The 17,437-nt window shown below is 33.3% G+C and overlaps 1 protein-coding gene across 2 annotated transcripts in view; it reads right to left on the bottom strand.

Moving 5' to 3' along the window:
• Positions 1-17,437, bottom strand: part of LOC145277605 (TOX high mobility group box family member 3-like) — a 730,818-nt gene that overhangs the window by 570,109 nt on the left and 143,272 nt on the right. Inside the window, exon 2 of one of the 2 annotated variants that reach the window (XM_080129132.1) lies at positions 5,449-5,495. The exons of the other annotated variant lie outside the window; for it this stretch is intronic. The gene's annotated coding sequence lies outside the window, so the exon portion shown is untranslated. The remainder of the gene's footprint in view (positions 1-5,448; positions 5,496-17,437) is intronic. 2 annotated transcript variants of the gene reach the window in all.

The raw sequence follows: 17,437 nt of genomic DNA, 5'->3' as shown, positions 1-17,437 counted from the left end.
AAGTAGATGGTAAAAACAATTTTTTCCCACTTATCAAGGTCTGAAGGCCACTCAAAGATAAGGGTTAACGAATGTGAGGTGATAGTATAATAATTGTTAATGGTGTAAGTTGCGCACATCTTGACTATTTAAGGGGACAGTTCATTAGAATTGAAGACTACCATACTGTAGTCGGTCGGGAAACAGGCCAGTGAAACAGTGTTCCAAAGGTGGGAAGTTCTAGGAAAGAAACTTTGTTCATGGAATCTGCATTTAGATTTAAGCACAGATAGAGAGTGGGGCAAATTGTTGATAGTGGTTTTAGCTAAAAACAAAAAAAAAGTAGAAAGTACTGGAAAAATATAGATTTTGGAGTGATGTGAGGGGAATGCACTGCGGGGGGGGGGGTCCGTAAAAACCTTGCTCAAGGGTGCCTGAGGCAATTTCATGTCATGCCTGGAACGTGTTCATGGATGTATTTTCATTTCTCAAAATTTGGTCAAGATAAATCAACTTTCAATTTGAAAGTCAAAATTCCAAAAGAAATGCTACAAGCAATGACAAGGATGTGTAGATTAATATATATATATATATATATATATATATAAATTGAAATTTTATGTTTTGAAATTCTTGTGATAAGGTTTGATCATTTTTATTAACTTTATTATTCACACTACAATGTCTGAATGCAATTCAATAGATTTGACAAGAATAAAACAGATGCAGAGAAAGTATATATGGATAGTGAGACTATTAAGGTTGTTCAGAAGTTTTGTTAACTTGACAATAGCGCTGGAGTACAAGGAAGAGCTAGTACTAGTGTGATTTCAAAAGGGCTGGATGGAATAAGATGAAGAAACTTCTGTCATTACTAAGCAGCCGAGCATAACTGCTAGTGATGGGTTAACATATATGTTTCACGAGGAGGAATGATTTGATGGCTGTATATGGGAGCCTTCAAGGCAGATTTAGACCTAATGACTTCAAAGGAAGATTTAATCCGGACAGTGTTAAAAGATGTGTGCAAAAGATGAGACTTTGTTAGTATGGTCACATTAAAAGAATGAGTGAGAACAGTTGGGCTAGGAGATGCAGAACAGTTCAAATAGAAGAGAGTTGGAAATGAAGAAGGGATAATAGTAGATTTGAGAGAAAGAGGGATAAATAAAGACCTGGGCCGAGATAGATAAGGTTAAACGTTAATTTCTAAAGGTTATCCAAACATGCCAATAACAGATGTTTAAACTGATAATGATGATGATTGACAGTTTCTAGAATACCCTAGATAAGTTCCTCAGTAGGTAATAATATTATTTGCATAAAAGCAAAATCAATCACTGACATTTTTCAGAAAAGAAATCGCTTAACCACCAAACCAAACAAAAAATGGAGGGTCCACACACCATTTGTCACAATATTACTTCAATTTGGATTGCATGTGTTTTTATTATTTTTACATAAAAATAAGATCTCAGGGATTGTCAATCTTCTCCACCTCTTTGTCAAAGTGCAAACATAATTCATTGAGTCGTCATTTTTGTTTTACAGCAAACAGAAAACATTCAGGGGAGGAGGGTGAGTAAGAATGAAAGAAAAGTTCACTAACTCAAGAGACCCAAAATGGCAATATTTGATTTCTAAGAATCTGACAGCAATTCAAACTGCTGATAGGCTTCTTTTTTCTTCTTTTTTTTTTTTCATTCCCTGGTTGAAATGTTTGCTGAATTTACTGTCTTCTCTTCAATCCTGATAAACGGGATCAAAGGAAAAATCACAGGAGACGATTGATGCAGCCAAAAAGCAAAAGATGGTATTAATAAAGCAGTAATAAAAAAGACCATTGAAATCATTTGTACAGACCCAAATGAACTTAAGGAAAAATTATCCACACTTTTAAGTTTTTAATATTTTATCTTATGTTAAGTTTTGATTAGCAGGTAAGGTTACATGTCAGAAGGCTGACTAGGAGAGCTGAACAGAAAGGATAGTAGCAGCACTAGAGAGCCAAAGTGGGAAACAAACAGCAGCATCAGAGGTCTGGTGATGCCCGGGGCTAACTTTTTTATTGTATGCCCCCAAAATTCAAGTCCTAGTACAGAGAAATATTATAAGAGAGAGAGAGGTTGAATATGTGTGGATGCACCCCTCCCTCAATTTGGATGCTTGTCCCCAACTCCTATCCTGGAATAAATATCCCTTTTGGAACCATTCATTGTCATGGACTACACAGACTTTGGCAATTTAAAGATTAGGAATGAACGTGTAATTGGATTATCTGCTCAAGAAAATTGTTGTATACTTTTACTGCCATGAGTGTATAACATCATGTGCCAATACATCTTTATTGTAATTAGGATTTCATTGGTTCACGATGTTGGCTCCCATTTCTTGCTTGTTGATGGAGAACCATGGCGATGTCAGGTTAGCTTTAAAGAGTTTATTTAACAGAACAAAGAAACCAAAATCAAGAGCATGTGTACAAGAGAAGGGATGAATTGTAGAAAGAGATATCATTTACATATACTCAGAGACTGACTTTCAGCCACGTGCTCACTTTACCAGGACTGTCATACCTTGCGTCTGTTCTCTTTGGTTTTGGAAGGCTGAGAGAGATAGAATTTCTCTTCAATGGAAGTGACAGGATTTCTTGACTTTTTTAATGCACCCCCCCCCACCTTGTTATCTAACAACACACTCATGCATTTTCTTTTTAACAAGGAAAGTAGGAAGTGGACCTTAGGTTTACTTTCAGCAGTCTTGTAACTTTCCCTTATTTTATTTCGTCTTTTAGTCCTTATTTTCCAAGAGATTCCAAGATGTTTTTGACAAAGGATTGGTTGTTTTTGTTTTACAGCATATCAACCTTTTTCAGGTTATTTAATGCCGAATCTAGTTATTTTGAGGAACGATTTTTAATGGAGTATATATTTTTTTTTAAGTCAGATTCTATTTAACCCATGGCTGGGACCCTAACAGGTACTACCACTCCGGGTCAGAGTGGACCTGGGAGCAATGGCAATTAAAGAGTGGCTCCACACTCCCCAAGGCCTGCAAGGTGGGGCCTCACCATCGGATATAGTTTTAGGTCATATCCAGGACCGTTTTTGACAAAGGAGGAAGAATTGCTGTTTTCGAGATGGAAATCTGTCAACAATTACCGTTTTTTCTTAGGTCCTTACAACCTTGTCTGGAGCGATTTCATTAAAATAAAAATTTTTTTAAAAACGTTTCATCAATGCTTGAACTGTTGACTCTTATTCCTCAATTTTGATCAAGCGGATACCAGTTTGATTTTAAAGAGTTTTTTATTTATGACAGAACAAGAACCGACATCAAATGCATGAGAGATTTCGAAAGAATGAATTGGATAGAGCGCTTTTACATATACTGAGAGGTTGACTTTTGGCCACCTGTTCCCACTATCCTCCCTACTGGGCTGGTAGGAACTGCTGGTCTTGCATCTGTTCTCGTTGTAGTATAGGCTGAGAGAAGTAGAGCTGGAATTGATGTGATTTCTTTATTTTCACTTTTATCCCTCCATCCCTCCCTCATTTAAGGCCCTTTCTTCAGGTTCCCCTTTCACTAGCTAATAAAATAACAAAGAAGAATCAAATGCGTCTAAAGTTTACTGTCCCATGCTTTAATTCATATTAAGTTTACAGTGACAAGCTGAGATCAACACAACATTCTACACAGACAAGTAGGGTCAGATGATCACAAGGAGAACATTTAATAATTACAATGGAAATATATTTGCAAGAAAGGTTACAAAAACTATATCATTCATAATTAGATATTTTTTTCTAATAGAGTAATATATTCTTTGAAAATGTTTGGGTTATTTAATGTCGAACCTTGTAATTTTGGAAAAAAGTTTTTTATGCTTCAAGTTCTTTATATCTATAAATATTTATTTGTATAAGTTGTTTGCTTTTTTTTTGTTGTTGTTATAGAAAAATTGGTGGTTTTGTTTTTGGCTTTACAGAACATGATTGAGTTTTGCAAAAGAAAAGGACAAAAAACTCATAACATCAATGCGTGGTGCATTTTAGGTCAGAAAGCCAGTATCTTCAGACAGTCTGATCTGGTAGCATCAGAATGATTATAATAGGAATAAAAAAATTTTTTTTTTAATCCAATGCGTAATTGCTAGGGCTATGACAACAGCATATTCTTTTCATTGTTTTGACTTGAAGAGTCAAAACAATGAAAAGAATATGTATATGTATATGTGTGTATTTGTATTTTTTTTTTTTTTATTTTTTTTTTTATTCAATTTTCACCCCAAACAAGGCACAGTGCCACTTTGAAGCAGGGGGCTACTATTAGGGACTTAATTAGCGGGGTCATTATGAAGGGAGAAGAGTAGAAAGATATTTGTTAACATTACACTTGAACTTCTGCATATCATTGCAGTTGGGAAAGCAGAATCCCGGAAGGGAGTTCCAAAGACCCGCAGTTCTGGGAAAGAAACTATTGGAGTAAAAGGCTTTCTTGCACCTAGGGATCTCTACTGTAAAGGGATGAGACTTAGTAGCTTGTCGGGGGTAGTTACGTCGGGGAGGTACAAGTGTTTGCAGTTCGTCAGAGCATTCACCATTAAAGTATTTGTAGAACAGGCAGAGGGATGCAACATCTCGTTGATGGGACAGAGGTTGAAGCCTAGATGACAGTTCAGGACCTATCAGGTTAGCGACTCTCTTTTGAACCCTGTCCAGGAGCGAGAGACAAGCAGCAGATGCACCAGCCCAGATGTGACAACAGTACTCCATACATGGGCGAATGGTTGCCTTATAGAGGTTGATATCTTATATGCTTTTATATCAAGTGATGTTGTTCTCTGTTGATCAACTGTATCTAACTATTGGATATACACTTCAGTCAAAACAATGAAAAGAATATTCTGTTGTCATAGCCCTAGTAATTACTAATATCACATTGATTTGAGAAAGAGAGAGACACATACACGTACATGAAGTTTTCTCATAATTTTATTAATATACAATTATACTTACTATTATAACACAGTTCCTTGAAGACAGAACACCTAGGTGGGTGATATATCACCTGTAAAGTTACAATGATAATAAAAAACATTATCACACACTGATGCATAACGTCTGTGGTGTTGTCAGCAAATATACCCATCTCGAAGACAATTTTATCAGGAATAATAAAAGTTCAAGGATCGACCCCTGAGGCACACCTACGTTTATATCATACTGTTTAGACGTACGACCATCAAGGACAACCTAAATTTTTCTCTTATTTGGGATTTCACTTTAGATAGGTGACTACTTTCACAGGCCTCTCCTATAGGTACTTGATTCTTTATAGAAAGAATCTAAGAGGCTTATTCCAACAAGAAAATCATTCTAATTTGTAGGACTCAACCTTTCAAAAACTATGCAATCCCTTCAATAATTTAATAACAAGAAAATAAAAAATAATGAAGAAATTACTTACAGTTATGTGTTTTTAATCGTCTTCTTTGAGCATTACAAAGAAAGGCGCTAAAAAAAAAAAAAAAGAAAAAGAACATTATAAAAATATGCAAACCTTGAACAAATTTAACATTTCTTTTAACTTGTTTTGAATTATTCTTTAATTATTTCATTCTTTAACTTACAACCTTTTAATATATAAATACATTGATATACTTTTTTATTATTTCACTGGAAATACGTCCTTAGATGGAGGACTGTTAACACATCTGGCCAAAGCACTCTTGTTTGCCTTGACAGAATATAAAATTGACTTTGAGGAGAGATAGCATTTGTCCGATCATTTTTACTTCAGCATTCACCATAACACTACATTTACTTTATAGACTATTTTTCTTAAAATATCCCAACGGGTTAAAATAAATTTTATTTACAAATGGGATTTATAAGTTCATTGAAAAAACGATTAGATGTGGGGCAACAACAAAAAAATAAAATAAATAAAATCAGTGACTGGTTATTAAAATCCTCTAAACGTTTTCTAGTTAGTTTAGAAAACAATCAGGTCAATCCTTAAGTGGGAGTGAGATTTAAAGTGGAAGTAAAAGAAATAGATATGGAGCTAGGGTTGTCCAAAAACATAAGTTTGATCAGTTTTTCAAAGTTCACATGTAAATATCAGGTGTTAGTGTTGACTGAGATCAGTTCTGTTAATGTTATTGAATCCATCTTATCTCCTACAGCTATGGGTGACTAGATCCTGAAGCCTTGGTATGGCAGCTAGCCTGAAATAAAGGAAATTCTAAAATAACATAATAGATAATGGAGGTTTATTTTGATAATAGCATTTCCCACTTGCATAGGGAATAGTGCTATTTGGCCAAGTCATCTAACACTGAACACTGCCGACAACAAAGCTGATAGAACAATCCGAATCACATGAACACTGTTCATGAAATAAGGAATGAAGACATGTATAAAAGGCAAATTTAATTTATGGATGTGTGCCTGGACAGATCAATCGATTTTTATGAAAGATGAAAATGAGAAACCGCATTCTCCTTGAATTGTCCTAAAAAATATTTTTTTTTATAAAATTAAAGAGTTGAGCTCATTCAAATTTACATCTTTTATATTTATTTAAAAAAAAAAAAGAAAGAAAAAAAAATTGTGTGCCGTCTAAACAGCTGCATCTTTTCATTTCATCTTTCTTTCATCTTAAAGAATATGAATTCATAAATTGTCAATATGCACTTCAAAAAGAAAGAAAAATACACCCTCCATTTTTCTTTTTTATGAGGCAGGTGATATCAAAACAATCTGATTGTATGACATAAAAATGTATACACAATAAAAAAAAAAAGAAATTGATGAATAAATACATTAGCTAATTCCAGACCATAAATAGAAATCTGCCTTTCTTTTTCTTCCTCAAACAAACAGAAATTTATATGGGTCATTCAGTGCAAAATGTACTCTGCAAAAGAACTTTTCAATTGGATATTTTGTTGAGTTAGACTCAAAACACTCTTGGATCCACTCAAACTAATTCTATTATTTGAAAACAGATCAAATCTAGCTATGTTGCACAATGAGATACAGCCTTGTGTTTGAATTATAAAATCAATTAGGTTGTAAGGGAGATAACCTAGTTTGTATTTTTGTTAGTTGCAAAGTCATTCTCTTTGGGGGGGAAAAACAAAAACAAAACAATAAAGATAAAGCGTACAAAAATAATGTTTTTGTTTATTTAATGTGTTTATTATTTAATGTGTGTATTATTTAATGTGTGTATTATTTAATGTTTTTGTTTATTTAATGTGTTTATTATTTAATGTGTTTATTAAATAATGTGTTTATTAAATAATGTGTTTTTGTTTATTTAATGTGTTTATTATTTGATGTGTTGATTATTTAATGTGTTGATTATTTAATGTGTTGATTATTTAATGTGTTGATTATTTAATGTGTTTATTATTTAATGTGTTTATTATTTAATGTGTTTATTATTTAATGTGTTTATTATTTAATGTGTATTAAATAATGTATTTCTGTTTATTTAATGTGTTTATTATTTAATGTGTTTATTATTTGGGACAATTGAAAAAAAATCAGTCTTTTATGTGAACGTTTATCTTGTGTGTGCCCCTCGTATGTCTCCAATTTTTTTCTCAGGTTTATACAAAACTTCTTTACATACTACCATGTCAGATCTTTCGTCTTTAATTTTTGAAACAATATTTTTTAATCCGTTTATATCAATTTTATCACCACTTATTTTTGCCCCACTCTTCCCCATATTTATTAGTGTCCATTCTTTTATTAAATTTAATGCAAAGCGATCCATTTGTGAACCACTCCAGCTCCTAAAGGTAGTAAAGTAAAAAAAATATTTTTGCTATGGGAGATAAATGCTCTATGTTCAAGGTGAAAGGTTAGCAAAAAAAAAGACAAAAAAAATTATTACTTTACCCTTAATCCAATCAAACAAACAAAACAATCTTGTACAATCAGATGTGAAACAGACCCTCTTAAAAAAAAAATGATCAACTGCTCTTAAACGTTAGAGTGGCCAGAAATTTTACATTGTTGGGAGGGTAGGGATATCAAACAGCGCTGATTTAGAATTTTTTTTTTTTTTTCTTGTTTCGTTATACTGAAAATTTGGATTTTAAATTCCGTTAAAAAGAATCTTTAAAGATTTTGGTTTTAAGCAACAAGAAAAAATAAATCATGATAGCATAATGGATAGAGTGTGAATGTGGAAGTGTCAGTCATTCTTTAATGAAACAAAAGTCTTCTACCACATTTTACATCATTCTGAAGTATGCTACAAACAAAAAAAAATCTAGCTGAGACTAAAAGAGAAAGAAGAAATAGAAGTGAAACAGCATCAGCCAAATGATGAACAAAATAAAGCTCTCGTGTTTTGGTGGCAATGAGACTTTCTAATATATATAGAAAAACAATCGTTTCTGTTCAATTCAAAGAAAACGCATCAAGAGTTAGGTATGGAGTGATAGAATGATCTAACTATTTTCCCATCAATCTTAGCAGCACTTTAGATATAAGTCTTCATTCTAGATTTGAAACTAGCAGGGGTGCCCGGCGTTACCCAGGTGTTTTGGAGGTGTAAAAGAAAAAAAAAAGTTTTAGTAGGAAAGTAGGCTCGAACCCGAAGTCTTGACGCGAAGGTAGAAAAGAAAGGGAAAAAAACCATCTTACCCGCTCGGTCACAACAGGAGAGGAAATGAAAACTGCTTTAATTTAACGATTTAAAAGGTTAAATGACAGGTGCGTGACTTTAATGAGGTCAAACATCACGTCATATGGGAAACTTAACTTTGGCTGCAAGTCAGTGTCTGCGTTTCCCCCAAGACGTTGGAGGAAACCTCCCCATATGTAGGGTTGGTTGGTTGTTTTTGTTTTATGGCATATCAACCCTTTTCGGGTTATTTAATGCCGAATCCAAAGATTTTGAAGAATATTTTTTTTTAATAGAATATATTTGTTGTTTTCACGTTGGTTTCTATTTAACCCATAGTTGAGACCCTAACAGGTACTACCACTCCGGGTCAGAGTGGACCTGGGAGCAATGGTAATTAAAGGGTGGCTCCACACTCCTCCAAAGCCCACAAGCTGGGGCCTCACCACTGGATATAGTTTAAGGTCATATCCAGGACCCCCATTGAGGGACTTTTACCTTCTGCAGGGGGCAGTCGGCATATTCTAATGCCCCACCGACAGGGCCCCATATCTAGGGGAGTGTTCAAGTGAATAGCAATTGTCTGATATAAGGGGTTTCCCACCCGCATTGATCAAACCTCATTGCTTTTCTAGACGGTGTTATGCTACAGATTCAGTTTCGCTTATATACTGAAAAGTCAAACAAACATGCGTAGACCAAGAAAAATCGCAAAAAAAGTGTGTAAAGTCGCCCAAATTAAGGATACACGTGAACTCGTTTTGTGAGTCATAGATATTATAATCTAGGTCCCCTATAAAAGGTTCTAAGAAACAGTAACTGCGCCAAGACTCCCTCCCCCATTCCACAAATTTTCGCTTTTATATTACAGATGAAAGTTCTAAAGACTTATCAAAAGAAGGAGCTCTCTCAAGAGAAGAATTCCTCCTTTTCTAATTAACAAAAAAGTTTAAGCCTTTCATCGCTATAAAAAAAAAAAGCAAAAAAGAAAACAAAAAGAAATATACACTTAATCAACCAATGAAATAACATTAGGTTACACCAAATATACGAATATATTAATACACACGGCTTGTGATGTTATCGTATATGAATACATCAAGCCAAAGCAAGAAAGTTAATAATGGAGATCTAAAAAGAGAAGCAGAAATTCCTTGAATTGTCAGTTGCGATTCTTCGATTCTTCCGTTGTCAAACATCAAAACTACTTAAGTTAATCTGTCAACCCCTGAACAATCTGACATCAAACGAGGACTAAGCCAAAACCAGAATCAGGAGGCTATTTTTAAATCAAGGGTTCAGAGTGAGTTAATTTCAATAACTACTAACAAAATATCTACAACTGTCAATGAACATCTTGGCACCTAAGAGTGAATGCAGAGCGAGCATTCCCAAATATAGACGGAAAAATTATGTACATATTACAATGGAAGATGACATAAGCGATGGAAAAACACTTAACTAGATGCAATCTATATGCAAATCCCTCCACTCTTATCTATATATTAACAGGATAGCGTGTGTGTTACTTATTTTAGGTGTTGTGACAATTACATCCGACTGTCGTTTCATTGTTATGGACTTCCATTTCTTGTAATAAATAATTTTACCAAGAATTCTTCATAAGTTTTGGTTTCAGTTTCGATTATAGCTGATGGCATTCCAATAATTTATTCTTTTTTTATAAATAATTTTATCAAGAATTCTTCATGTTTTGGTTTCGGTTTTGATTATAGCTCATAGATCTCAATATATATATATATATATATATATATATATATATATATAAGTTTTGGTTTCGGTTCAATCTGATGCACCCAACTCGTATGGATATATCTTCTACTAGCATTTCAGCCCGGCGTTGCCCAGGTGTTTGGAGGTGTATGCTGAGCAAAAAAAAAAAAGTAAATTTGTTTTTTTATTTGACCCCTATTATGACCCCTTAAAATTTATAGTTTCGGGCTCAAATCACTTTATTAAGTTAGATCCAAGTTCAAGGAACCTATATCTAAAATTTCAAGTGTCTAGACCCAAAATTGTCGGAGGAGTTTGGTAAAGTTCTTAAAGGTCAAATCGTTGAAATTTGACCCCTTAACAGCCAAATTTCTGGTTGACACCCGTCACATCGATTTTCCCAAATCTCAGTACCCGGTATTTCAAATTTCGAGTCTATAGACTAAAAATTGACAGAGTTATTGCGTAGGGAAATGTACACAGACAGACAGACAGACAGACAGACACGTTCACTTTTATAGATATATAGATTTTTTTTTTTATCGCACCTTTATAATATATATATATATAAAAAAAAAAATCGATAGAACATTAACACTATAATATATACGAAATCTACAAGAATTAAAATATCATATTTAAGCATATTTTACAACCGGATTATGACGGGCGTTCTTGCTAGCTTAGATAAATACTTTTGCAGTTTTAACAAAAGAGCTACAATAATATTAGAGTGTCTCCATTTATGCTGAACATCTACAGAATGCCAGCATCAATATATTACATATGGATGAGTCTCCTGTGGAAGTTCCACAGGTCCTGCTAGTTCAATATAAATGCATCAAGTTTTTAAATATAAACAAAAAGTGTCCGTAGTCAAATTTTTTTATTGTGCACTTTATTATATTAATATGAGGTGTGTTCGTATTATTTGGATTCTTCGGACTACTGTTCTCATCCTAAGTGTTATTTTTACAACATTTCAATCAGTGTCATCTCTGACCTTATTCAGGTGTATCTTGTCGAACTCTGAAATCTTTCTGTCAAACTCTGGAATCTGCACGGAATTTCGAACAGAACACTTTATTTAATCGACGGGGTAGCATGCTCTCATTCCGTCAGCCATGATTTAGTGGAAGTTCTAAGTAATATGCGTTATGTACATTTTTATATATTTATGTCATGTATGTAACACCACATTAATGAAAAATAATCAACAAAAAAAAAAAAAAGTTTTGAAGAAAGCAGATACCAATAAAATATTTTGTAAAATATGTTTGTATTTTTAGTGCAAGAATTTTGAGAAACATTTTCAATATAGCCGTAATGATCATTCTTTAAATCAGATAAAATGTCATCATCAGGAATTCAGATTTTTTTTATATATAAGATCGAGAGGATTCCAGATTATTTAAAACAAATTTCAAAGTTTGTTCTTTTGGTTCCCGGACAAAAGGAGGGTGGGCCTGTAAATTCACCATTGTCCATTCGTCTGTCCGCACTTTTCTTAATAACTACGCCTTGGAATGTTTAGAAATTTTGCACAAACATTAAACATGATGTGAGTAAAAAAAGTAACAGAACGCATTTTCCGGAAAAAAACTCCTGTTGCTCCTCTAGGGGTGCTTTTGGGTTAAAATGGCTAAAATTGACACTTTTGTGTTTATTAAAAAAAAAAAAAAAAAAATTGATGCATTGGATTTTTATAAAACTTTCTGAAAAGTTGTAACTGATTTCTATATAATTTTGTTTGTCTATACTTCACGATAACTCTTGGGTGTGCTCCAAGGGCTCTCTTAGGACTAATGAAAACACTCCATTTTTAGGACTACTTTGCCATATTTGTCCAAAATTTTCTGTGTATGTCTATTTAGCAGTTTTGCATGGTGCTGAACTCAAATTTAAATATGTTAAGGCCTTGGGGATTTTGGGGGCTAAATGGAGGGAGGGGGCAAATAGTGGACTTAGTTATTTCTTTTTTTTTTTTTTTTTTTGCATGGTGCAGAACTCAAATTTTCATATGTTAAGGCCTAAAACTGCACCGCTTGTTCATTTTCACCAAGATTTGACGTCCCTTAGGGACCTTTGGGGCTAAATGGGAGGGGGGGGATACTGAACTTAGTCATTTTGTTTATGCCGCGTTCACTGTGCACTCACGGGGGACCATGCAGGCTTCACTTGTTTATATATAGATTGACTGAAAAGTCAAGGTTTTTTTTATAAAGCTAAGTACACACCACTGTTATATATATATATATATATATATATATATATATATATATATATATATGAGTAGATAGTAGTTTGCTTGAAGCATTGTTGGTAAAGAAATGTATTTTTTTTTTTTTTAAGCCAAAAACAATGCGGAGGAAGACCGAAAAAGATGAAGTAAAAAAGAAAAACAAACAGATATAGACGAGTATAGCTGAATAGAGAAGTGTCTAACCTTTATTTGACTATCATTCTTCACTTCAATGTATAATTTTTTATTACCAAGTTGCTGGTATGTCAGGTGTATGTAAAATCCGTGGGTGGTGTGGAACTTTGATTAATTTCGAGAGAAAGGTACCTCTCTTTTTCAAAATAGAAGACAAAAGTGAAGAATGATAGTCAAATAAAGGTTAGACACTGCTCTATTCAGCCATACTCGTCTATATCTGTTTGTTTTTCTTTTTTAATTCATCTTTTCCGGTCTTCCTCCACATTGTTTTTGGCTTTAAAAAAAAATAAAAAAATACATGCATATATATATATTTATATGCATCTACATCACATTCATATTATTTTATTACTAGCAGTGTCGGCTTTGCACGGGCGAAAATATGGTTTAATATGATATTTTAATTCGTCCAAATTTCGTATATATTATTATAGAGTCTTGATTTTAAAAGTAAAAAAAAAATATATTTATGTACCATCAGCTAGAATTGAAATCGAAACTATAGCATTCAAAGCTGGTGACGTTACCACTATACCAACATGAAACTCATATAAACCGATTAAAAATCAACTAAGATGAATGCACAAAATGTATAACGAATTTTTCATTTTTCACCTCTTTTTGTCCCCTTAAAAACAATTTTAACTAGCAAAAGATCCATAAAAGAACAGTTCGTAAAAAATCCAATTCTTTGAGGCCCCTAGCGCCGCCCTGCGACTTTTAGTTTTGGAGGAGATAGAGTTTGAAAATATGGAAACAGACAGACAGACAGACATATAGCCATTTATATATTAGATCAGTATACTTCATCTTACACGTGTTTCATTGAGTCATGGAAATTCACCAAACAACTCACTAGAAACAGACTTATGTTCCCCTAGGAAATAAAAAATTAAAAATAACACACAGTCAGAGATTTTTTTTTTTTTTTCTTAGCTTAAAAAAGGATAAAAATTGGCGGAAGAGAATAGAACTTCTTCATAATGGTAAAGATCTTGTTATATGAAGCTGAAGACGGTTACATGCAATTTGATAGAAAATACCATTTGATGCAAAACAAGGTAAACAGATCATATGGCCATATTGAAGAATTCAATAATTTTTGATTAAATATTTATTTACCAACGTTATGTATGAAACAATGATGGTGTGAATGGCATCCTAAAGAATACATCATCCTCATTCGACAACCTACATTAGTAAATAAATATTTAATTGAAAATCATCAAATTATTTGAGATTTTCATTTGATCTGTTTACGGTATTTTATGCCAAACTGCATTGTCACCACCTCCAGAATTCAACTTTTTACGCACTGTGCAAAATGCTTCAAACAAACTACAACATCAATACATTCTATATAGCTACACAGTTTAAACTCAGCATGTATAAATAAGCCACCTGATGATTGGGAGAATTCATTCGAAAGCACTTGCATAAAACTGGGGGAAAGAAAAAAAACAAAAAAAAAAACACGTATGGATCCTATGTACAACAATCTAGTAGAAACATAAGGATCATACGAAAGGTAGAAAAATATAAAATAAACAGACAATCCGTATTATATACTAATGTTTGTTTAAAGAAAAAGTGGTCAACTAAGGATATGCAACATTCCACCTTCTGGTCGTAGAATGCTCTCTGACTGCTTAATATGCTATGCCGGCATTTGAAATTTATAGGTGTTTAATTTCCCTTAATTCTCGCGAAAATTACCTATAGCATAAAGGTAATGGACTTAAAGGTTGATTTTGTGATTGAGTTCGAATCTCCCAATCAGCAATAATAATCACTTTGTATGCTGATGATTATGAAAGCATAGAATATGAGTGTCTGTAGATATAAAAATAATTATTGATATTTATAAATAAATATTTGTGTGTGTGTGTGTGTGTGTGTAGTAATATGTTCGTCTGACTGACTTAGTAGTGAAGCGTGCCAAAATCTTTAAAACAAGGATGCAAATTCATTGATTGTAGAAACGAATAGATAGGAAAAAGTTATGAAATCAAAAACTGTGTGGTTAGAAGATGGCGTGGGCATCACTATAAAAACGTTTGTGTAACATAAATCCTGAATATTTGCGTCTGAAGTGAAACCCAAATGTTTCTTTGTAGCTTACTTGCCATAAGTATATTTTATACTACTAAAATCCCACTCATGTATTGAGCATAATTAAAGTAAACACTGAAAAAATATGTACATAATATATTATTTCATATAAAATAGTAATAAAAGTGTATATAAATATATATATATATATATATATATATATATATATATATATATATATATGATGATGATTGCAACGTTTTGTAAAACGAGTGCCACTCCCTCAGACACTTAAAGTCCATGAGCCCAAAAATGACTTCCATCGCCACAGGACCATTTTAATAGACAAATGCCTGAGGGAGTATCTAGACACAGATGATGTTAGCTTTGTACGACAGCTAAGTCTCTCTCTCTCTCTCTCGGTCCAAAATGTTGAGATCCAGCAACAAGCAAGAGCAAGATAGCCAGCAACAAGTAAAACTACAGACCAGCTTAATGCGGGTACTGGTCTCTCGCTTTATGCTTTTTTTAAATCCGAGATTTGCTTCTCCTAGAAAGGTTGCCTTCACCACGGCTTACGGGAGCCCTCTCTACCCCAACACACACATACATTCACACAAACACACACGGTGCTAGTTGGCCGTTGACCCCAAAAAAGGGTTCATTATATATATATATATATATATATATATATATATATATATATACATACATATATATATACATACAGTAAATAGCAAAAGTAATTGATACATTGGGGTTTTTTTTTTTTTCGTATTTCTAAAAAAATATCAACTTAGTTTGAATGAAATTTACACTCAATCTTTGGACAGATATTATTTATCTAAAACTATAACGAAAATGAAGATATACTTAGTTGACAAATATTTATAAGCAAAAAATCAAATTACACATATGCAAAAGTATTTAACACATTAATATTTAGTTGTACTTTGGGGTAATTGCACCACGTCCGGGGTAATTGCGCCAACTAGATAAAACTGGTCTTTTGGCAACCACGCATATAAAGTACACTTTTTTGATTTGGCATAATTACCCCAAACTACGGTATATCCTTTGTTCTGCCTTACAGCCTCCAAATGCTTTCCATAACTTCCTACTAGTTTCTTACAAACATTTTCTGATAGTTTCAACCATTCTTCTTCGCAAACTTTCTTCAATTCCTTCATATTCTCAGGATCTCTTGCATGCATCCTGAACTTCAAAGTTTATTTACAAATTTTTGATGGGATTTAGATCAGGTGACTGGATAGGCCACTGTAGAAGACTAATCTCATTATCCTTAAACCATTTCATAATTATTTTAGCCTTGTGCTTGGGATAATTGTCTGCTGGAAGATAAAGTCATGGCACAATTCTAAATCTGCGGCACTTTTAAACAGATGTGTTGACAAAACCTTTGTGTATTTTGCTGCATTCATTTTTCCTTCTATGATTTCCATTCCTCCAAATCATTTTGCAGAAACGCAGCCCCAAATAATCACCCTTCCACCTCCAAATGTTACAGTGGGAATGGTATTAGATGGTTTAAATTCTGTGCCCTTTTTCCTCCATTACACGAGTGTGTATGTTTCTTCCGAAAAGTTCAATTTTTGTTTAATCTGATGAAATAACTTTGTTCCAGAAGCCATCCGATTCACATTGATATTTATAAACAAATTTCAAACGATCTTTCACGTGCCTATGACTCAACAATGGAGTCTTTCTCGATGATCTCGAATACAGGCATGTAGGATTCAATGATCTCTTGATTGTGTCCTTGCTTACTTCAATATCTGCTTCCTGCAAATCCTTCTGGATTTCTAAACGAGTCAGAAATGGTTTTCTTCACATTATGAGCAATCTAACGAACAGTAAAATCAATTAATTTACATGGCCAACCATTTTTTAGATGTTTAATAATACCACCCGTTGTTTTCCACTTTCTCACGATAGCCTTAACTGTACTCACTACCAAATTTAGTTCTACAACTATCTTCCCGTTCCATCTTTATGTCTTGCTATGATTACCTGGAGAATATCATTAGCCAATTCCTTTGTTTTAACCATTTTAAAACAGTAATAAAAGAGGCAACCTGCGCAGTGTCTGAGAGCTGTTATCAACTGACTGACCTGTAAGAAGCCGGAACCCTGGGGTGCCTTCTAATTGGTTGAAATATTATAACAAGATGAAATGACTGCTTACGAATACAATTTGACAATGTGTTAAATAATTTTGCATATGTGTAATAAATATTTGTCAACTAAGTATATCTTCATTTCTCTTTGATTTTTAGATAAATAATATCTGTTCAAAGATTGAGTGTAAATTTCATTCAAATTAATTGGATATTTTTTAAGAAATACAAAAACAAAAACCAATGTACCAAATATTTTTGCTACCCACTATATATATGAGAGAGAACGAATTATACCACCTTTTGGGGCACTTTATAAGTTCCAAATCTCAGCGACTATTAATTAGAATTTTACAAATGAAGGTTCGTTGGAAAGGTAATGACCTGACTTGTGTAGTGGGCTATGTGATATTCGCCCTTGAGGTCATACATTAAGATATAT

Source organism: Euprymna scolopes, chromosome 6 (genome assembly GCF_053919585.1).
Source record: "Euprymna scolopes isolate OS-2025 chromosome 6, ASM5391958v1, whole genome shotgun sequence".
Taxonomy (NCBI): Eukaryota; Metazoa; Mollusca; class Cephalopoda; order Sepiida; family Sepiolidae; genus Euprymna; species Euprymna scolopes.
The sequence above is the reverse complement of the archived record's forward strand: the minus strand, read 5'-3'. Positions and strand labels throughout refer to the sequence as shown.